The sequence below is a fragment of the Triticum urartu genome, chromosome 4A (assembly GCF_056163025.1).
Source record: "Triticum urartu cultivar PI428250 chromosome 4A, HENAU_Tu73, whole genome shotgun sequence".
NCBI classification, from domain to species: domain Eukaryota; kingdom Viridiplantae; phylum Streptophyta; class Magnoliopsida; order Poales; family Poaceae; genus Triticum; species Triticum urartu.
In genome coordinates this window covers 525,301,416-525,324,741 of record NC_141876.1, presented here as the reverse complement: position 1 = coordinate 525,324,741, position 23,326 = coordinate 525,301,416, and positions in this window count along the sequence as shown.

Here is a 23,326-nt window from a genome sequence, read left to right as displayed (position 1 = left end):
GACATATCCAACGTTCGCTTCTCCTCTTCTCTACTTACTCTGCCTAGCATCAAAAGCTCTGGCCGCAGCAACCATGTCCGCTGGCTGCTCGTCCACCTGCTCTTCAGTAGGCAACAACCAGATATGCACCAAGTCGCAACCCGTACCGTCGCCTGTGGGTCTCATCACACCCTCGCCGGCATGCGCACTGCAGCCGATTGCTCATCGCAACCCGCTGCCGTTGGTGTGGTGCCACTACTGCAAATCACGTAGAGTCATCCGTCGTGTCTCAACCACAATCCGCAACCCTGGCCGAGTCTTCTACAAATGCCCGAATCATGGGGTAATAATATGTTTAAGTGTTGTTCTGCTGCTTTCAGTTGCTGATTTTTTTAATAGTTTGGTTGATGATCTACCAATTTGATTCATGCAGAAAACGGAAGATTCATGTGATTTGTATTTCTGGGAAGTTGCTGATGTGGGGTAATGCAACTACGCTGATTATTTGGTTAGCCGAGGAATCCCAATACCAGCAGGTTGGGGTGTTGGACAAGTAACTGAAGGAACGACAGAAGAGGAAGATGCAGAGCAGAAGCTTAAAGATGCAGTTCCTCTGATCATGGCCAAGCAACAACTGCTGAACGGCCTTGATAGCAATGAGGAGATGAAAGAGCTTGTGAAGATAATGGGCAAAATCGATGTGCTCTGTAGGATGATTGTCTCTTTATTTGCAGTGTATGTAGCACTCGTGATGTATTCAGTGGCTACGACATGAGCACTTTGCTGAAACTAGTAATGAATGGAACCTGTGTAGCAGGCTGGGCGTAGTGTTGTGAACATCTAATGATTTCTATTAACGGAAATCAGGGGGTATCCCCTTTTGCTCATATAAATAAATAAATAGCAGAGGCCCTGTCGGGTCAGCTTTGTTCTCATTCAAAGACGTCGAGCAAATTGCAGTCCAACAGCAAACTATGTCATCAAATTCAAGTTTCACAGCCAAATATGAGTACAACTAAACAACAATGTCATCATGTTTTAGTTGTCATACAATCACCAAATACAAATCAGCATACATAACAAGTGATGTTCTCACAGCAAAGTACTACACAACATGTTCATCAGGTTTCAATTGTCATAGAAAACACAATTTCACATAGTAGATAAAAAACGTCTTCTGACAGGCAAATACGACAAAAGCAACGTAATCATCATCCATAGCGGCAGCATCAACATCTTCGCCATGTGTATCAGTCTGAATCGTAATTCCCCACGGTGTCATCTTCTTCTTCATCCTCAACGTCCTCGAACGTTGGCTTCTTCTTGATCAACTCTTGTATGTCCACAGCACGACAGACAATCTTTTCGCCGGTGTCATTGACGTGATGGTTCTCAAAGATATTAGGAACATCTGTGTTATCTTGTACATCAGGAGCAGTGTAAGCATCATCTTGTTGTGCAACTTCATTAAACGAATTCCTCTGCTCAAACCTTTGCAATACTCTCCAGTCATCGCTACGTGCAAATGTGTCTTCCAAGAAAAATATCTGTGTTGCTTGATTTACCAAAATAAAAGGCTCGTTGGTCTAGTACGCCGCCTTGACATTAATGGATTTGAAATAATCATCAGCTCTGGGTTTTGCCATCCTGGAAAACAGGTTATACCAACGATAGCACAATAGAACCACACACCGATGATCCTCGAAACTGGAGATATACTGCAACTGAATAATGTCTGTTATGTTAGCATATATTTCAGTTGTCTCTTTGTCATACGTATCCGTGCTCATGATGACACTGTTTTGTGTCTTCCTGTCTTCGTCTCGTGCAAGGGTGTTGTAGCGCACATCTCCAACAACGCAAAGATTCATAATGTCTTACCTGAGTATCAGGACCCATTGCTAGTGAGTAAAGGGCATCATCAACTGCCTACCCATCCTCCCGCATCTTCTTAACCTATGGTTAGAAAATAGACAAGCTGATCATCTTATGTACTCAATATATTAAAAAAACTGATAGTGCACTTCAAAAGCTTACATGGTTCTTGAACCATTTCGCAAATCCTGCCATAACCAGTTTGTCAATGTTTCTTGGATTTTGCAGCAGTAACTCCTCTTTGTAGATGCTGCACAACATAGTGATCGCGTCAAACATCTAAATATATAAGAATGTGCTGCAAGTTTAGTAGATTACAATGTATAAGCTGCAGTACTGCACTTACTTGATATAAGGTAGTATCTCAGGACAGTTATTCAACACATACCAAACCATTTTGTCCAAATCCTTAGGTTTGTCCTCTTGTCGACTCTTCCCTGTAACTCGAACAGAATAATCGAAAACATTGAGCCCGGGATTGTCTTCACCCACCTCTTTGCTAAGCTGATCAGCTGTTTCAATGTATTTTGAGCAGAATGTCAACGCTTCTGTAGCAATGCAGGCCTCTGCAATGGAACCCTCGGGTCTAGCTCTGTTCCTAACATAGCCCTTGAAAGTGCCTAGCCGCCTTTCAATAGGGTACATCCAGCCATACTGTACTGGACCTCTAAGTGGTGCCTCATCAGGTAGATGAACAACCAAATGCACCATCACATCAAAGAAGGCTGGAGGATATATCTTCTCAAGGTCGCATAGGATAGTTGGTATCCTGTCTCTAAGACGCTCCAAAGCATCTATCCTGATATTCCTACTGCAGAGTTCCCTGAAGAATTGTCCCAACTCTGCAACTGCTCTGTATAAGTCAAGGCAGCCCAGTCCTATAAGGATAACAGGTAAAACCCTTTGAAGTAGGACGTGGCAGTCATGAGTTTTCAACCCTTGTACCTTGTTTCCATCTGCACTGATTCTCCTGTCAGGGTTGGAAGCAAATCCATGTGGGAATCTCACACGTGACAGGACCTCGTAGAATTCTTTTCTTTTTACCTTGTCCAAGACGTACACAGCTGGTGCCATATCCCGTGGTTTACCTTCATCTTGCACCTGCAAATCCTTTCTGATACCCAGGTGTGTCAAATCAATCCTAGATTTTAAGGTATCTTTCGTCTTGCTTTCAATATTAAGAAGTGTGCCGATAATGCTGTCACATATATTTTTCTCGATGTGCATCACATCAAGATTATGCCTTAGATCTAAATCTTTCCAATACTCCAAGTCCCACAAAGTGGACCTGCGGGTAAACAATAATATCTCTTCTACCCTGCCACACTTCCTTTTCCCGCTACCATTACCAGGATGGTTTCCTAGTGTAATATGCCTGACCTTCTCTAATTCCACTTGCAACTCATCGGCGGTGAGCCTCTTTGGCGCATCACGGTTTTCATGCTTTGCATTGAACACATGTCTTCGGTATTTTCTAGGATGCGGCTTGTCCTTGGCAAGGAAACGACGGTGTCCAATGTAACAGATCTTGCTAAGTATTGCGTATGACAGCGGATTCCTGTCACAACGAACACATGCATTGTAACCATGTGTCGTTTGCCCTGACATAGTGCCCAAAGCCGGATAATCATGGATGCACCAAATTATAACAGCACGCAGAAAGAAATCAGCTGGTGGGCTGCTATATAGGTCTCGAGTGAGAACACCCTTCCATAGCTGTTGAAGTTCCTCCACAAGAGGCTCCATGAACAAATCAAAATCCTTTCCAGGACTTTTTGGACCTGGGATGAGCAAGGCCATCATGTAGTTTGATTCTTCGGTGCAGACATTTGGAGGCATGTTGTAAGGGATAACAAGCACTGGCCACATGCTATATGTGGCGCTCTGGTGGCCAAATGGGTTAAATCCATCTGAAGCTAAGCCAAGTCTAATGTTTCTCGGGTCAGCAGCAAACTCTTTGTGCTTATCATTGAAGCTTTTCCACTCACTACCATGAGATGGATGGCTCATTACATTCTGATCTCTGTACTCCTGGTTCCTAGAATGCCACAGTACATCCTCTCTTGTTTCAGCATCATGAAACAACCTCTGCAATCTTGGTGTAATTGGAAAATGTCTCAGAACATTATGAGGAATCCTCTTCACAGCATCGCCATCTTTCCATCTTGATGATTTGCATTTCGGGCATTCACTTAAGTTGGCATAATCCTTCCGGAACAGAACATAATTATTCTTACAAACATGGACCATATCATATCCAATTCCAACTACACGAAGGAAATTCTTCATTTTACTGTAGGTGTGTGGCAGCTCAGATGCATCTGGGAAAGATTCGCGGAAAGCAGCCAACATCGCATCGAATGATTTGTTGGTCATCCGCTCAGATGTCTTCACCTGAAGAAAGGTGACCATAGCTGAGAATACTGACAGCTTATTTCCTGGGGTGACAGGAACGTTGCATTGTTCCAACATGTGGGCCCACCGTTTTTCTTCTGCAGGTGAAAGTTCACGGAATGCACGAGCATTTCGTAGCATTGTTTCAATGTTGGTTAAACTCACTGGCTCCGCCATCACCACCTCCTCCTCCTCTTCCACCTGAGCATCAGGCAGATCAAGATGGTGATCTTCTGCTTCCACGTAGTCAATAACATTGGCGTTCACAGCTTCACCATGATGAACCCACCTAGTATATGTGACCGACATCCCATACAAGTGTAGATGATTTTGCACAGTTGACTGGGGTCTTGTAACTGAATTCATACAACTGCTACACGGGCAGAGCACATCTGATTTCAGACCACCGTACTCAACTCTGATAAAGTTCATGAAGTTTTCAACCACCTCGACATATGCAGCGGAGAATCTTCGAGCAGAAGGTATCCAAGTCCTGTCCATCTGTTAGACATACAAATTAGTTCTTCTACTAGATATTACAAGAAAAAATATATGCTTTTTTATGAAGTCTAGAAAAAAATACCTAGGTCGATGTCTAAAGCTATGGCAAGATATTTGGACGAGCAGATCTAAGTAACGAAATATATGTAAAGCTAATTCAGCAAACAGATTTGAGTGCTAAATTATGGCAGGCTGTTTCAGCAGTCAATGAGGCCGAGCACACAACCATCGAACTATCGAAGGCCATCGCAGCAACAAAGATCGAGTATAAAACGGTGTAGAGCTATTTCAGCTAACAGATTGGCTACTAGACCATGGCAATCTACGTCACAATAAATATATGGCAGGATATTTTAGCAACTAATTGGCCTTGGCATGCCATCTCAGCTAAGCAGATTGAGTGCAGAACAGGGCAAGGAATCTTCTTAAGCAGAGCATCTTGACAGTAAACTACTTCGGCAAACAGTGAGATTAACATCGTCTATCAGCTAACATTCAGCGCTACACCGACATGAACGGGGCCTCAGTCTAGAATGCGCGTACCGTGGGAGAAGCTGACCTCTGTGCGTCTCCACACGAACATTGCTAGTGGTGGCGGCGCTGACCGTCGTGCGCCTCCACAAGAACGTCGCCAGAGGTGGCGGCGCGGCTAGAGGACGGCAGTCTACGAGAGCGTACTCTAGGAGCGAGAGGATTGCCGAACTGCGACACCGACGTATCGGCGCGGTGGGGAGGGCGTCTTTGGCGGAGCGAATGGAGTGGAGGGGGACAGGGGGAGGGGGGTTTGGGGAATATTATTGGCTAGTTGGCCGAAGGGCGGTTGAATCGGATTTGGGGGGAATTTTTGGGTGTGTGGGGGGGGGGGGAATTTTCGCGCGGTGGGCGGGGGGAGTTTGGCGCATGGTTGGTTTCTCCAAGTGCAGTCCCACGTGTCAGTGAAGAGGCAAGCCGAAGCGCGTTCCGTTTGCGTGAGCCGTGTGCAGGACCGAACGTGTGTGTGGTGCAATGCGACCGCGACAGGAGTGCTGTGAGTGTACCGCATTTTTTCCTTTTAAACTAGGTGCTTCGCCCCCTAAAAAAATCTGTTGCTTCGCGCGATCCATCGATACTACTACTAGTAATCTGGTAATCCCGACTAAAGCGGTGCGACCGGGTCTTTTCCCGCGCGATATGCTAGGAGGTTGGCTTAGTTGGGTTTTTTAGGACGAGTAATGCTACACCTACGTAATCCCAGTTACGTAATTAACGCAATGTGAAACGTGTGAGCTATTGATTGTAGATTGGGGGGAGGGAGGGGCCCACCACCATGAAAATCAGGGGAGGAGAGAGAGAGGCAATTTACGTTAACCCTTTCATAGGTTCCCGTAGATGTAGAAAGATGTGTCCGATCCTGCAATATAGGTCGTCCGATCTGTATCTAACGGATAGGAAGGAAACTATGACAATTTACCCGCACTCCTCTCCACATTTGCAGATAAGGCTTTCCCTCGTTCATCCTTTTCTCCCACAAGATCTTGATCTTCTGTGCAACGCATGGGCATCTTGCTAGTACTCCTACAATATGTATATTATTGTGAAAGTTCATATACACCAGCCGAGATTAATGCAAACACGATAGATTTTCATTACATTTCGAACTTTTAAAGGACAAAAAATTAAAAGAAACCCGACCCTAAACCTATTCTACGGCGGAGACCGATGTCCTCCATCTGTGATCTCCATGTACGGGGGCGGGGTTCAAGACCCGTGAAGTGAAGATGCGGTCTCCGGCGAGGAAAAGTAGAACACGGGAGACGGACCGGCCAGTTGGCACACCATGCCCTGCCGCCTCCCATGCCCTACTCATCCTCGGAGGAGTCCCCGACCTCGGCGGTGCCGGACATTGGACGGCGGCAAGTAGGACGCGTGGCTGACGGTGCTCCCGTCGTCGTCCGCTAGCGTGGCCACCGCTTGTGCGGCGACTTGAGCGAGGGCGGCGACCTCGAGCTCCATCCCCGAAGACAAGCTCTCCCGCAGAGCGTTTGCGCTTGCGGTCATGGCGGATGTGGTTTCAGGTAGAAGGACGATGCGCTATGGTGTGGAGGTTAGCTGGGCATTGCCGCTTTAAGTAGCGCATTCCGGTGAGGCCAAGCGTCCGGGTGCGGCATTAAGTCGCCGGAGTTGGTTCCACGGGCACCGAGCCTCTTAATGACGACATACGAACGGACGACATGAATGCGGGCAGCTGGCGCCGGTTGGGAACGCACCGCGCGACGGCGCGAGGGACGAGGGTTTTGGTGTGCGAGGGTAGTCAGCTGCGGTCGTGGCAACGTTGGAGATGCCCTTTGCTCACATGCGATCCCCGTATGTCACTGGAAAAGCAAGACGACCCGGCATGGTCTCAGGTCCAGAGGATGCAGTTGGCCGCGCTACACCACTCCGCGGACGCGTCACGGCGCCCTATGCATCCTCGACGAGCCGGGTGTTGGGGTGTGTTTGGATTGTGGCCAAAGTGCACCTTGCCAAAATTTTGGTCATGACCAAAAGATTGGTCTTTGTTTGGATGGTTGCCATTTTTTTGGCATGCCAATGAACTCTAGCCAACTCTAGTTCATTTTTCTTGCAATGTCGGCCAAATCATGGGCAACCAATACCTCAACCAAAATTTTGGTCATGACCCAAAGATTGGTCTTTGTTTGGACGGTTGCCATTTCTTTGGCATGCCAATGAACTCTAGCCAACTCAAGTTCATTTTTCTTGCCAATGTCGGCCAAATCATGGGCAACCAATACCTCAACCAAACTTTTGGCTACCCAATGCTTTGATGGGGCAACCTTGGGCACAAACCAAACATACCATTGGTCGTGCCACAACACTAATGCCACCCTCGGCAAACTGAAACCGACCGTGTCTAGCAACGATATGAGCATGTCGCTCACCGCGGTCACCGTGTCCAGAGGCGGTGCTGGAGCTGCGCCCCGTTGTTGGCCCCAATGACCCACATGAACGGTTGTCGGTGGCGAGGAGGTCATGGGCCAGCTCCTCCATTGGACTAGTCTGCGCTACGTCATCCCGACGGGTGTGCCCCACATGTCTGTTTCCCTGTTTTCCTGGCCATATTCGAGCGTCAGTGCTCCGCGTTGCGCATTAGGCCTTTCACTATGTAGGCCAAGCGAGACAACTTATTGTTTATTTGAGCCGTTCAAGTATAATCATGTGGCGTTTGCTTATTTCTCATTCCTCTCCAACCCTCTTCTCCATCAATCATGTCGCCCTCCAGTCGAGTCCATCCTCCCGCATGCCTCATTTGAACATTCCGCCGAGTATCATTCGCATGTACCCACCCTAGTCCTCTTTCAATAGATCTCCGGACCCCGAGATGAAATCGAGAGGGAACGAGTGGGGGCACGTGATACCTAAGGCGGATTCAAAATTTTGAACCGGTGATCATAGCATCCGCAAATCATATATAAAGGGTATTCAATGTTCGTTTCGTTTTTGAATGTACAATATAATCCCTCCTATCCTTTCTAGTTTACATATAAGTTTTATGTGTAGTCAAAGTATATCTACTTTGATCAAAAAGGTATCAACATTCAACAACGCCAATCAATATTGTTAGATTCGTACGTACTCCTAGATTTGTACTTGAGATGGTTTCCAATTTGACTATTGACAAGATTAATAGTACATGAGATGTATAATGTGAAAATTATATCATTGGAAACTCCTTTCACATACGAATTTGACCGTATGCTTTGTGTAAGTTGCATGTCATATATTATTACTCTAACATTTGGTCAAAGTTAGCCTCGAAAAACGCATTAGACCCTGTATGCTTTGTGTAAGTTGCATGTCATATACTGTATTATTACTCTAACATTTGTGTAAGTTGCATGTCATATATTATTACTCTAACATCTGGTCAAAGTAGTATAGTGGAAGTGGATCCTCTGACGTAGGTATCCCTGCCTTACCCTCCCTTTCGGTCACTTACTGGCGGACCCCATGCTTGCTAGGCCCCGCATGTCAGTTACTCAATGGGTTCGGCCACGTCAGGGGATCCTCATCCGTAGTATACTCCCTCTGTTTTTATTTACTCCGCATAAAACGGAGGGAGTGGTGGTATAATAAATGACGCGGGCGGGGGAGGGGGAGAGACGTCGATTTGCTCTCAACTACGGTCCCACAAGCGAGCGAAAACACAAGACGAAGCGCGTTCCATTCGGTGAGCGACGTGGAGGGTCCAGCGTGCCGGGCTGCAACGCGAATGCGACAAGAGCAATGTACAGTCAAAATCGATTGACCGGTCGTCACCGGAACCACTATTCACACCAGAACCTTCGCTGCTCGGCCTACGCCAGCCACTGCCCTAAAACCACACCAAATCTCCAGCCCATTCCCCCAACATTCGATACCCTAGCCCGCATCAAGCGTCCCCTAGTTCGTCAGAAAGCCATGGTGCGCCGCAAGATCACTTACTACAAGATGCTGACGCCGGAGCGCCGCGCAGAAATCGCGGCGGCGGTCGGCGCCACAGACCTCCGTTCCCAAGCTCGCTTTGCGGCGGGCCAATCCCCGAGTTCGCTGGAGCCAAGCTACGAGGAGGAGGAAGCCGACCCAATGTTCATGAAGGAGGTTGCGGAGAAGAAGGCCCCCGATGGGTATGAGACGATGGACGTCGACTTCGTGCCGGCGTCCGAGTCCCCCATGGTGCAGGCGGACCAGCGGTTCAACATGGCGATACTAAAGGAGGACTGGGAGGCAGAGGCTCAACTCGACGCGGAGCGCGCGCATGCCGCTGCCATCGAGGCTCTCCTGCAGGTGGCACCGGATGTCGTGGATGTGAACCGGTCGGCGGAGGCTCAACTTGAGGCGGAGCGCGCGGATGCCGCTGCCATCGAGGCCCTTCTGCAGGCGGAACTGGACGTCCTGGACTTGAACCGGGCGGCAGAGGCTCGACTTGACGCAGAGCGCACGGATGCCGCTCTCATCGACGCCCTCCTGCAGGCGGAACCGGACGTCGTGGACTTGAACCGGGCGGCGGAGGCTCGACTCGACGCGGAGCGCGCAGATGCCGCTGCCATCGAGGCCCTCCTGCAGGCGGAACCGGACGTCCTTGACTTGAATCGGGCTGTGCTCTCGTCCGTGTAGAGCGCCCGCACGCTCCGCTTGAACAAGTAGCTGGAGGCCAAGGACAACCATGGTGCGGAGACACACATCGGCAGCGACGGCTGGTTCGCACCGGCAGCCAAAGACAACGAGGTCGTCTCTTTCCGTGAGCAGTGATAGTTTTTCTTTATGTTGTTGTTTTTATGGATCTTTTGCTATGTAAAAACATATATTTGTTATGCAAGTCGCCTGACTTGGGCCAGTCTACCATTTCAGGCGATTGGATGAATATCCTACGTCTCCTAACCCTTCTTTCCTTCTTCCTCACCTCTTCTTCTTCCCCAACAGACCACCGCACGGGCCGTACGGATACTCCCCAACATGCGGTTGGATAAACATACTCTATGAACGAAAATTATGTGTCAGCGATAGGATGGCTGAGTTTGGTGTGTTCCCATGTGACAATACGTGTCAGTGAGGGTGCATTCCCTTGGTTGGGTTTGCGGCGTGCAGGAGCAACCGTGTGAGGGTGCTGTGCGACCGCGGCGTGCAGGAGCGACCGTGTGAGGGTGCGGTGCGACCGCGATAGCCGTGCGCAAGTGTACCTCCTTCTCATTTTGAAAACTTTAGGTAAGCTTGGAAAAATGTGTGGCGAAGTTTGGCAATGCAAGGCCTAGACCCAAACAGGATAAGTACGTACGTACTAGGAGTACTAGTGTTAAAAAAGAAAGGCTGGGTTTTCCTTCACGGGATTTAATTGATACAAATCCTCGTTTCGAGTGTCAATTAATGCGTATTTTTTCTCCAAAGACCAAAGAGCTAACCATCTCACTCCTCATCGCTTGATTAATGCAGCGCCATGCAAACCAACCTTCTCACTTCCGCATGCATGCAGGGGATATTAATGTCCTTGGTTGCTAAGCCCATCAATTTTGCCTCGATTAGTGTTAGTGGCCCTTTGCAAATTGTAATTTTGATATACTGGCCTTGTGTACAAAAAATGGAGGTAGTAACTATATTTGACTTCCTTCCCCATTGCGGTGACGTCGACGATTTTTTTTGGTGGTTTGGCGAAGTGCGTTTGATGGAGAACACCATTGAGGGAGACCACGGTAAGTCGTTCGCAAGTGCCACCTGCAAGCCGAGACAACCGCCTTATTTGCATCCAGGAAGTCCTTTACTAGTACTACTATAACTAATGCGGTGAGATGGCTTCTCGAAGAAGATGATGGAGAAGCGGAGTCAGCGAAGAGTGAAATGATGGTTGCTTCGTTCGTGCTTTTGTGATTTGAAGCCTCACTGCTTTGTGATTTGTGATAGAAGGGACAGGGGAGTAGACTCTGTGCTCTATACTGTACTACATGCGTCCAAGCATGGGAGAAAGAGGAGAGACGTTGCTATTCCTTCAATCAATCAATCAGGGAGCTTCAGTTCCATCTTTTTGGCTTTGGCAACACTGCCCACAATGGTTCCCACGATGCCAAAAGCTATTTTCACATTTGGCTACACATTATGGATGCCCTTAACCGTACCACTTGGTTTGCTCCTGTGTGCTATCTATACAAATCTCAATAATATTGATCTAAAAAATTATAGAATCGAGATTAGTAAAAAGGAGGTGATTTTGCCACGCGGATGGCAGGGGAGGTTTCTTATTTTCGGAGGACGTTGTCCTGGCGGTTTGCTAACATGCGGTCCCATGTGTCAGTGCTTTACCAAGCCGATCCGCATCCCACATGAGGCAGAACAACGGCAGAAGCAACACGTGGTTAAGTTGAAGAAGATGAGGGAGAAGCGGATTCAGCAACGAGTGAAATGATGGTTGCTTCGTCCCTCCAACTTAACTGTGGGAAAGGTGCAGCTTTGTGATTTGACGCCTCATTGCTCATTACTACGCCGGCGCCATGACTGGGGTGCTTCACCCCGGCTACTCTGCACTGTATTCCGGTATGGCACGTGGACCCGGTAGCTTGATGTCCCACATGTCGGCGAAAGGGACTAGAAGATTTATGAAAGCGAGCGCTCCACTCTTACGACGGAGGAGTAGACGTCACGACGGTCCAGTGAACTATCACTTGTACTGTATATACTATAGTTTTGCTGTTTGGCACGATCCATCGATACAAACCCGATTAAACAGGAAAGGGCGGGATTTTTCCCGCGCGGTAGATGATACTGGCAATACATTTCAAAGGCAATTTTAATGTATGCAAACTGAATAATTATAAGAAACAATATGATATCTAGTAAAACTAAAAACACATATGATTTATTGTGTTAGAGTGTAGTAGTAGTGTTGTATTGCATAGTTGTTAGATGTAACATGCGAGAACGTGTAGAGGTGTAGTTTTGGAGGGCCTACAGAGAGAAAAGCGTAATACGGTCACCGAACTTCAGAATAAGCTGATGACGGTCACTATATACGTTTTGCGGTGATTATACGGTCACTTGCTCACAGCTCAGCATCGGATTGCACTCTGTTGACCGGCCAAATAGTCTGCGTGGCGCCATGTTGACTAGTTAAATTGACCACGTTCGTTGTGGGTCCCACCTGTCAGTTCGCATAGGCAAAAGGTCAGATAAACACAAATTTACGCAGGCACGACAAGGCTCCAACCCGTGCGTGGGAATCACCTAGTTGTGTATGTGTCTGTTAGGGCCTGATGTGTGTGCATGCACGTGTAGGTTGAGCACTTGAGCGTGAGAGTGTGTGTTGGTCGTGTGGTGTACTGGTGTGTGCATGCATGTGTGCGTGTGTGCGTGTGAGTGTTGCGTGCGTGCATGCGTGGCTGCGTGTGTACGTGTGAGTGTTGCGTGCGTGCGTGGGTGCATGTGTTTATGTGAGTGTTGCATGAATGCAGTTCGTGTGCATGCGTGCGTGTGTGTATAATCACCACACTAGCTCCTGTGTGTTAAAACAGACGGCTCAGCATACCAATACAAGGCCACCTTGTCCGCTGTGCCCGCGGTCATGACTTCGAACCACCGTCCAAATTTTTTTTGTCGTTTGTTTTCATTCTTACTAGCAAGATGCCCGTGCGTTGCATGTAACATCAAGATGCATTTGTATGACTTGTTTATCTTGTGAGAGAAAAGGATGAACGAGGGAAGGCCTTATTTGCAAATGTGGAGAGGTGTGTGGGTACCTTTTTGCAAAATTGCCATAGTTTCTTTCCTATCCACCGGATATAAATCGGACGGCCTATATTGCAGGATGGCAGGCACACCATCATCACCAACTCTATTTTTTTTATAAGAGTCTATTTTATAAGAGTGTAGATGTAGAGTAGATACAAGTCGACAGGTGGGCATGATGGTAGTGAGATAATGTGATGCAACACTAGAGGTTCCACGTGGAGCGTTTAATTGGTCAACTAGTCATGTCATGAGCAAATATAGAGTTGTACGGTGAGCCCGTGACTGCATAATAACCACTAAACGTAAATGGTGACCGTAATGAGTGGATTCTGAAGTCCAATGTATGTATCGTCCTTTCGCTTCAAATACAATGATCGTCATTGCATATATCGCGAGAGAAAGATGAAACATGCGTGAATTTTCTGGGGGCTTACTTTTGGAGGACCTGGAGATAGTTTTGTGTGCATACGTGAAAGGGGCGTACAGGGGGGGGGGGTATGCGATGGAGAGAGAGATGCTCTTCATTTCTCTTTATTATGACTAACTTTGTATATAGTATAAAAATATACAAATTCACAGTACGGAATAAATATCATTGTGGGCACCATGCTATGCAAATTAGCGTTCGTACTCCTCCATATAACTTTGTAATGTTGTATATATGCAGAAACTCTAAAATAATTTTTTGGCCACACTTTATTCAAAAGGAATGTTGTATGCGAAATAAACGTGAAGAGAGGGCTTTTTAGATCAATGGGGTACGTGATGTAACATGTGTGAATGTGTAGTTGATGCATTTGGCGGGGCCTAGAGAGGTATGTGTGTGTATTACGTATTCAAGAGAGGCATGGATAGAGGGGCCGACGGGGGGGGGGCGTGGGAGAGATAGCACGAGAAATGAGAGTGGTCTAGAGAGAGAGAGACGAATATGATGTCACGACAAGAGATTCCATTCCCTTGAGTGTGTATATGCAAGGGGGGAGGGAATAGAGGCACCAGGAGAAATTTTCTGTGTGTGTGGTGTTTGTGTTGGTATGTGTGGGTGTGAGAAGATAATGAGACGTGGGGGCAGACGGTGTGTCACCGCGTGAGGTCCGGTGGGTCGAGGTGAGGCCCTTTGTTCTGTTCCGTCCTGCGCCACATTGGTCAGCCCGTGATGCATTTAGGAAGAACCATGGATGACTAGTCGTACAAGACAAAGATAGCAGAATTGTGAAGGACTCTGTGTCCACTGACAAAGTTGGCTAGGATTTGTAACCCTAGGTTCTCAAACTAAGGTAACCCCTTTATCTCTGATATTACTATTCATCCAACCTAACTTTAAGGGGCATCCTACAGAATGCTCTGCTAGAATCATACTCGTCGATTAGGAAGAGAGGTGTGAGACAATGCGTGAGAGATAGGCGTAAAGATAATGTGCGTACATGAGACACGTAGGCAGGTCCATGTATATAGAAAGGGTTGATGAGGATTGTGCGTGTGTATGTTTGCGAGAGGAAGAGTGCTTGTGATAAAGGTTAGTGAAAATAGTTGTAAATGGTTACGAGAGGGAGGGAGGGTTATATCTAGAGCATGTGTGCGAGAAAGACACCTCGGGAGAGAGTGTGTGAGCATGTGTGAGAGACCACCGATGGAGAGTGAAACTACACATAAAAGACTGCTCTACACATTGATTAAAGATATAAATTGTATCCAAATATTAGGATGGGATCATGATATTTGCAATTCGCGTAAGGAGCGGTCATTGATCCATCAAACATCTAGATTCTATCGAATTTGAGCATGTCTATGTTATTATTCGACACAATTGATCCACATAGTTAGTATTTTGAACTCCAAACAATGCATCGCTTTAGCAATCAAATATAAACGTGAGTATAGTTCATGTTGTGTGTGTAAAGCACATTATACATACGAAAGTTACACAATGGACATTATAAATAGCTACTACCTATGAACTAGCATACATTTGAATTCAACTTAAGGTGGTTTAAAAAAATCGAATTCAACATGAAGTCCATTCAATTATTTGAATTTGATATCATGGCATTTGTAAACCATACCTAAATTATGGGGGCACCAATCATTGCTCTGATTTTGTACATAATAGCATATGTAGTCGTGTACAAAATAGATTCAAATTTAGCTCCTCCATTCCAAAATAATCATAGTTATAGGATTTTCAAGTGTCAAAATTTCAAAAAGAAGCGGATAATTTAATGAGGTTTTCAAACATACAAGGTCAAATATAACGTTGTATATTTAGGTCAATCCTCATAGTTCAAGAGTACTCTAAATGCGAATGCTTGTGTTTCAAAATTTCAAACGAAGCGCCAAAAGAGCCTCTACTCGCCCGAAACCGCGTGAGACCAATGTTTGGTAGTACAAGGAAATTACTTTTCTAATAACTCCGACCCGTGAAACCTACCGGCCCGACGTCCAAAGGTCTAAACCGGGGTAGGTTTGTAGCTTCATCTAGACGCCACGCAACCGCATCCGAAAAACATTCATACACAATGGCCGCCTAAGCACACATGCGCGCAGCCAAAATCGCTCCCGCCCACTATTTGGGACACCTGGGATTACCATCCTACCCCCGACCCGCAGTAGGTCCGAAATTTAAGAGGGGATCAAAGTTTGTACTTTCCCCAAATTTCAAACAAGCGCGTCCCATTTCTGTTCAAAAAAGCAAAAAACAAGCGCGTCCTAGACCGAAACATGATTCCCCCCAACCCGTCCGATTCCCCATTCGTACTCCGCGGGCTCCAAAACTACCTCTCCACCAGCCGCGAAACCCCGGCGTCCTCCGTCTGCCACCCCATCCCACCCATCAACCGCCGCCCTCGTCCATCACGCCGGAGCCGATACCCCGACGTCGTCGTCCACCGCAACCTCAACCGCAACGCCCTCCACGGCTAGTAGTTGAAGCCGAGGCCGATCCGTCCGTACCCGAGCCAGTTCAACCATGCCGTCTTGCGCCTCACCGCTGCCGCTCCAAATTCGCCACCCTCCACCGCACCGGAGCTGTTCCTGCTACGCCGTCCTTCGCCGCCTCGGATCTGCTTCCCCTCCGCCGACATACGGCCACGGCAACAAAATCAACAATTTGGCCATGGGTTCGTCCAAGCCTGCACCCTCCAGAACATCGGTTTCCCCGGTAAAAAGAAGAAAATCGGCGCGACTTGTGGAGGTGACCACACCGGCAACCGAAAAGGTACTCCTCTTCCCTTATTCGTGCAAATCTTATGTCTCTGCTTGCACGGTATTCATCCCACAGAAGACACTAGTTGACCGCTTCTTCTTGATACTAGATGTTCCTAGTAACTCGTGATGCACAAGGTTTCTCCTCATATACTATTTCACCTTAGCTAGAGGTCCGTCGCCCCCCTGAATTTCAATTTCTGGCCACTTGATTCCCAATTAACGGAAGCATTCCCCGACGTAACAGGCGCTAGTACGCCTATTACGCCGGGGAAGCAATGCCTTGGTGTTTATCTTAGGGGCGTGTGCGGCCTAGAGCTACTGGCGCCTGATCTGGAGGTCGGCCGGGATTAAAGGGATGGCCTGGGGGCGCTGCCAAGCATGGCGGTGGTGTGAGGTCGATGGGAGGGCGGGGCGGCGGAGGCAGGGGTCTGGGCCGGTGGTCGCTGGCGGTTCGAGAAAGATCGTCAACAGTGACTGGCGGGAGGTAGACGAAGGCCATCTGCCCGTTCCTTATAGATCGGACGGTTCATTAAAAAAATCGACTAACCTATTTATTTTTAGTTGACTATTATCTTAGATATGACCACATGTGGTGGTGTGCTGGAGGAGTACCTGCATTTCCTGTGCTCATATATTACAAAATCATACAGAGTAGAATCTAATTTTGTTTGCCATGCAATGTTGTAGATCTATCATATGTCTCCTGTCATTTATTTTTCAGCCACCTGCTATCTGCTACTTTTACAGTGCACTAGTTCTGCACACACTTCACCCTTACTCTCACTGTTGTGTTTTTATGCAAGGGTATTTCAGACTCTGCTGCCATGAGAGAAGCCAAAAAGAAAAGAGAGAAGTCGCTCCAGTTTGGTGTGCGGGTAGGCAAGACACGTTTCAGCGCTATAATGGGTGCAGTGTCAGCAGATGGAGACGGTAAACGTAGCTCTGGAGTTGATGACCTCGCTCGCAATGAACCACCATCCCAGGTGCTTGCTTTAACTTCGCGGTGTCATATGTGGTTGCATGTTCCATATGGTGTCTAGCTTGTATTCTAAAGGCCGAAGTCGGTAAGATAAGGAAAGATATTTTTTTACATGAACCACCATCCCGTGAGCACCAGAAGACAAATAGCTAGTCAGGGCACTGGCCGAGCCAGTGACAAGCCCAACAAAGATAGGCATCACCTGGAAGCCAACTAAAAAGCTGCGATGGTGATGAAGCAGCCCACCTCTCACCAGGCTCTCAGGTCCTAGATGATCATGCTCACCACTCCAGCCGGATGTCTAGCTTGTATTGCTTCCAATTTGGTTAAATTGCATCTGCTTAGCTTACACATTATACCTTTGAATATGACATGCCTTTCTGTTTTTGGTACATACTAGTACATCTGTGTATTAACCATGTTCTTACATCAAACTAATGTTCTTGTGTATCCCTCATCAATCACTTATGACGAGGCAGGCAGGCAAGGGGACTACTCCTCATTTGAAGAATGCAGCGTCAGCCTCTCGACATGATTCTCAAGAAACAGAAATGCTAGATGAAGATAGTGAACGTAGCTCTGTAGTTGATTACAACATTTCCCCTACACTAGCATCGCAGGTGCTTGCTCTAACTTGGCAGCGTGATATGTGGTTGCATGTTGCATATGGTGTCTAGATTGTAATTCTTCCAATCTGGTTAAACTGCATGTGCTAGTCTGCTTAGCTTATACATTATACATGTTAATGTGACATGCCTTCCTGTATTTAGTACATAGTACACCTGTCTATTAAGCATGTCCTTACATAAAACTATTGTTTTTTGTATCCCGCATCAATCAACATGACGAGACACCTTTAGTATATGCAGTGCGATATTAGTTGCATCTTTCATATTATTTATAGCATGCGCTGCTTCTAATTTGTTGAAATTCCATTTATGATGGGACGCTTTTAACTTGGCAGAGTCATATTGGTTGCATCTTTCATGTGGTGTCTAGCTTGCATTGCTTCTTATTTGCTGGAATGGTTTCTGCTTAGTTTACACAAACAGTTGTGAACATGCCATGCCGTCCTGTTTTTCGTACATATTCCATCATGGTATCATGTGTTTGCCTTACATCAAAGTAGTGATTGTTAGTATCATGCATGAATGAGTTCTGAAGAGAGAATTTTATTGCTTTTTCTTGTCAGTTTTACTTGACAATTCAAAATCAATAAAGCGAAAGGAAGTTAGCAAGGCAGCGGATAAAGGTGCTCCTTCCGAATGGAGGGCCTCTACAGTTTCTACTCCTCCACACCCCCAAGATGATTTCCAAGACAACACATGCATAGACACTCAACAAAGGTGTGTTTATGATGAGCACGTCTCCCCTAGTGCAGCATCACCGGTGCTCCCTCTAACTTGGCACTGTTATATGTGGTTGCATGTTATGTGTGATGTCCAGCTTGTATTGCTTCTAATTTTGTTGAATTCCATCTGCTTACTTTACACATTATACTTGAATAAGACACGTGTTCCTGTTTCTAGAACATACAATATTTGTCTATCACACCATGTTCTTACATCAAATTACTACTGTTGTGTAACCTGCAACAATCACTTATCATAAGACATGTTTGACTTCGGAGTGTGATATTGGTTACATCTCACATTCTTTTCTAGCTTGTATTACTAATTTGTTGAAATGGCACTTATGACGAGACATTTTTAACTTGGTAGAGTGATATTCGTTGCATCTTTCATATGGTGTCTAGCTTTCATTGCTTCTAATTTGTTGACATGCCTTCTCCTTAGTTTACACATCATAAGCTGTGAATATGCAATGCTGTGAATATGCAATGGCACTAATGACGAGAGACCTCTAACATGGTAGTGTGATGTTGTTTGCATGTTGCATATGATTTATTTCTTGTACTGCTTCACATTTGTTTAAACGCCATTTATGATGAGACACTGTTAACTTGGCAGAGCGATATTTGTAGCATCTTTCATATGGTGTCTACCTTCCATTGCATTGCTTCTAATTTGGTGAAATGTCTTCTTCTTAGTTTACACATCATAGTTCTGGTTATCTCTTCCATCCTGTTTTTCATACATATTACATCCTCCTATCATGTGGTTGTCTAACATCAAAGTTCAGTTTGTCTGCATCACGCATCAATTTGTTTTGAAGAACTAAATTGTTATTCGTTTTTCTTGTCGGCTTGACTTAACATGGCACAGAGAAAGAGGAAGAAACACAAAATGGCAGGGAATGAGAAGCGGATGAATCCTGCAGATTCTGCTGGTACTGATGGTGCAATAGAAGGTCAAAGTCCAGCAGAAAATTCTACAAACACGACATCCCATGCTACACGAGTTGCAAAAAAAGACAAACAGAAACAAATAGCTGCCACCAAACAAGCATAGACAACCCTAATTCTTGCAACACCTACCACAGTACTACCAGCTGCACGACGTACTCGTGCGTCAACTGAGCTAGCAGCACGTTCCCAAGCTCCCTTGCCACCTGACACTACTTCCCAAGCACTCTTGACACAAGACGAGTTGGAAATATCAGATGAACCTTGTGAGCTTCAACAGCAAGAAGGTAGTTGCTGGAGTCAAGTTACAGTTGCATGCTTCTTTATATGTAGTCTCACAGTTTGATGTACACTAACACTTCCTATGTTTGTTGTTGGACTAGCACCTAGGCGCAAGAGGAAACAAACATCAGGGATAATGCTCAATAGGTTAACTAAATCTAGAGGAGGAAGAATGAAGATCTGTTTTGAGGCAGGTTTAAAAAGGCCACATGATGCTACAGAGTCAGCCAAGTTAGTATCAAAGGCAGCGGTTGCTGTTAGGTGTCATGTACGTATCCTCCCAACATGGATTCAGTACAGGAATGACAAAGACGAAACCCAGTTCAACATCTTCCTCGACCATTTATCTGTAAGTATGGTTATGTATGGAAACTAGTAATATCGTCTTGCTCTGTCCAATACTTTCTAGGTTGCTGATAATGAGACTCCCATAATTTTCAACAGATGAGGTTCAAGTTGGATAGCCAAGATGATGCAACCAGACAAGCTTGCACCCATGTTTTCAAGTCTGCTCTGCGACAGTATCGGTATACCTTGAGGAAAACTCACTTTGAAGGCAAGGCTAACAGTGAACTTGCCCAAACATCTCTAGTGGAAAATATATCTGATGAAGACTGGAGAGGCCTCGTTAAACATTGGTCCGATCCGAAGTATCAGGTACATTATATATATGTCATCAGATCACATGTTGAAGTCCTATTTAAGCATATGCCACACAAATCTATCTTCTTGTAGGTGAACTGTTCAAAGAACAAGGCCAACCGTACGAAAGTGAAATTCCAACAGACGACAGGATCTCGTAGCTATATTGCACACTGCGAGGCTCTTGTAATTAGCTATTGTTTCACTCTTTTCGCTGTACCATATTATCAGATCTATATTGACTTGTTCCAAATGCAGAGGAAAGCCCGCAAGGACCAAAAAGTACCTGAACCAAATGCTGTGGAAATCTTCCAGGACTGTCACACCAGCAAGAAGAAGGGCATGACTACACCGGTCAAAGCCGCTGTTGTAAGTCCTTAACCCTCATGCCTTTTAACTACTACTTACTCTGACTTGTGCCTTGAACTGCATGGTTTGCAGCCAATGTCTATTACTCTTTTCAATTTTATACACAATTGTCTTAGCGTATCATTGCACCTTACAAGGTTTAAAAGAGAGGAGTGATGTTCCTTTGATCTTGACCCGCAATCTAGTTCCGTGCTGGACTTGCCCACACAACGTTACAATTGCCTGTTTGTCTGTTCTTAGTTGTTTTGTGATATGAATGACGTCATACTATGCTTACCATATTATAAACTTCGTCTCTTTATCCTTAGCCCTCAATACAATGTGAAGAAATAGACAATACATTAGCGATGGTACATGGTCATATGTTTGGAACCTGGTTTTATTATGTACTTTGCAATAAAATACAACTAATATTTTACATGGGTTCACCAGAATAAGTTCTTTATACAGACCAAAGCTATTTTGTTTGGTTTTGCTGCCTCCTTAATATCTTCTGTTCTGGTACTACTAATGTAAAACCTCAACTTTTCAGCGAGCTACGGAAAAAATGGTGGAACCGCCACCTTCTGAAGGTGGCGAGGCAACTATAACCGCAATGTCAGCTCTTGCTGCAGTGGGTCAGTACCTGTCCACTAACAGTGCCAAAAGCACGTTCCTGCGTAATACTGTGTTGGTTGTTTAGGCAATATCGTCCAAACTGCCTCATGATCAAGATATGCAAGCTCAAAGCAATGTTGTATCTGCGCTCCAGACACAAGTCCATTCCCTAACAAAGACCTTTGTGAAACAAGGAGAAACATTGCTCAATGTCGTCAAGATATGCATGGTTTTGAAACCAGACTATCAGACATTTGCTATGTTGTTCAGGAGCCTAGGGGAAATGAAGGCGAGGGTTATGGTGCTCCATTGGACAATACAACATGAAAACGTAACAGTTAGGTCAAATGAACTGAGCTTCTGAACTTCTGGTGGTGCATTTATCTTCTAGACTGTTAAGTTTTATGCCAACCTTCCTTTTGTTATATAGTTGTAATTTGTTTTGGTGCGATACAAAATTTATTCTTAACGTGGAGCCACCGCTTGAAGAAAACAGCAAGCCATTTTTGTATAGTGTAGGGTGTTCCCTATATTTGCACTGGTGGCGATCTTTGATGCCGAGTGGATGTAATCTGTGCAATCGCCTTAATAGCCTAGCGTTAGTTTCGGCCTTATTTATTTCCTACTCTTCTTCCCTGGTTTGCTAGTGGCCGCAACTACCATGGGCCATACACGGGTCGTAGGATCCATGGGTCTCCTATGGGCCGTCAATAAATGGGCCAGTAATCGGTGGGCCTCGGGCCGTCGGATAAATGGGTCTAAATGGGCCATAATCGGGCGTAATTGGTACCGGCCCAGCACGGTAACATGCCGTTAATAGGCCGTAGGACAACAAAGGCTTAATTCTGTCACAGGCATAACGGGTCGTTAATGGGCCAGCATATAGGACGGGCTGGAAACAGCGCAACGGGTTAACAGGCCAGAAACGGGCCGACTCTTGCCATGGGCCGAATTTGGCCCATTAGGGTAATAGGCCAGTAACGGGCCGACTCTTGCCATGGGCCGAACTTGGCCCATTAGTGGAACAGGCCAGTAACGGGCCGACTCTTGCCATGGGCCGAATTTGGCCCATTAGGGGAACATGCCAGTAACGGGCCGGAAGTAATCGAGGGCCGAAAAGGAGCCCAAGAACATATGGGCCGTCAATAGGCCGAAAGCTAACACGGGCTGGAAACGGCCCATGTAAATCACGGGCCGTTAATGGGTATAAAGAAAATTACTGTTCATTATGGGCTAGAGTCACCGTGGGCCTTTACCTGGGCCGACCTATTATGGCACACAAAAATCTTGTGGGCCTTTACCTGGGCCGGCCCATTATGGCCCGCGAAATCTTGTGGGCCTTTACCTGGGCCAGCCCATTATGGTCCACAAAATCTCGTGGGCCTTTAGCTGGGTCAGCCCATTATGGTCCACAAAATCTTGTGGACCTTTAATTGGGCCGACCCATTTAAACTTGTTGGGCCATGCCACATGTCGACGTATCATAGGCGCCTTCTGTCCAGTGAGTGGATGACATCTGTCCCGACGATGAGCCGACACGTGTTTCCTCTGGCCAATGATGATTTTACACGTGGAAAATCCCCATTGGTCAGGGCTGTTAACGGGTTATCGGATCCAAAACTCGACCCGATAGCTTAACGGCGTTCCGTTATGGTGGATGCCACGTGTCTATCACCCTTGACGAAAGCACTTCTGTGACGCGCGATTTATCATCATGGAAGTGGACACTACCGTGATGATAATTTTGGTAATGTCATGGAACACTTCTACGACAACACAGGTATGACTATCTTGATTCTGTAATAAATTTGTCATGGATGTACATGCATGACAAAAAAAGCGACCTACTGTGACAAACACGTATCATCACAGAAGTGTATTTTTTTGTAGTGGAGGTAAACTACTCACACTTCATCGGAGGGGCTATGGTGATGATGTAGAAGCCCTCCGTGATCGATGCCCCCTCCGGC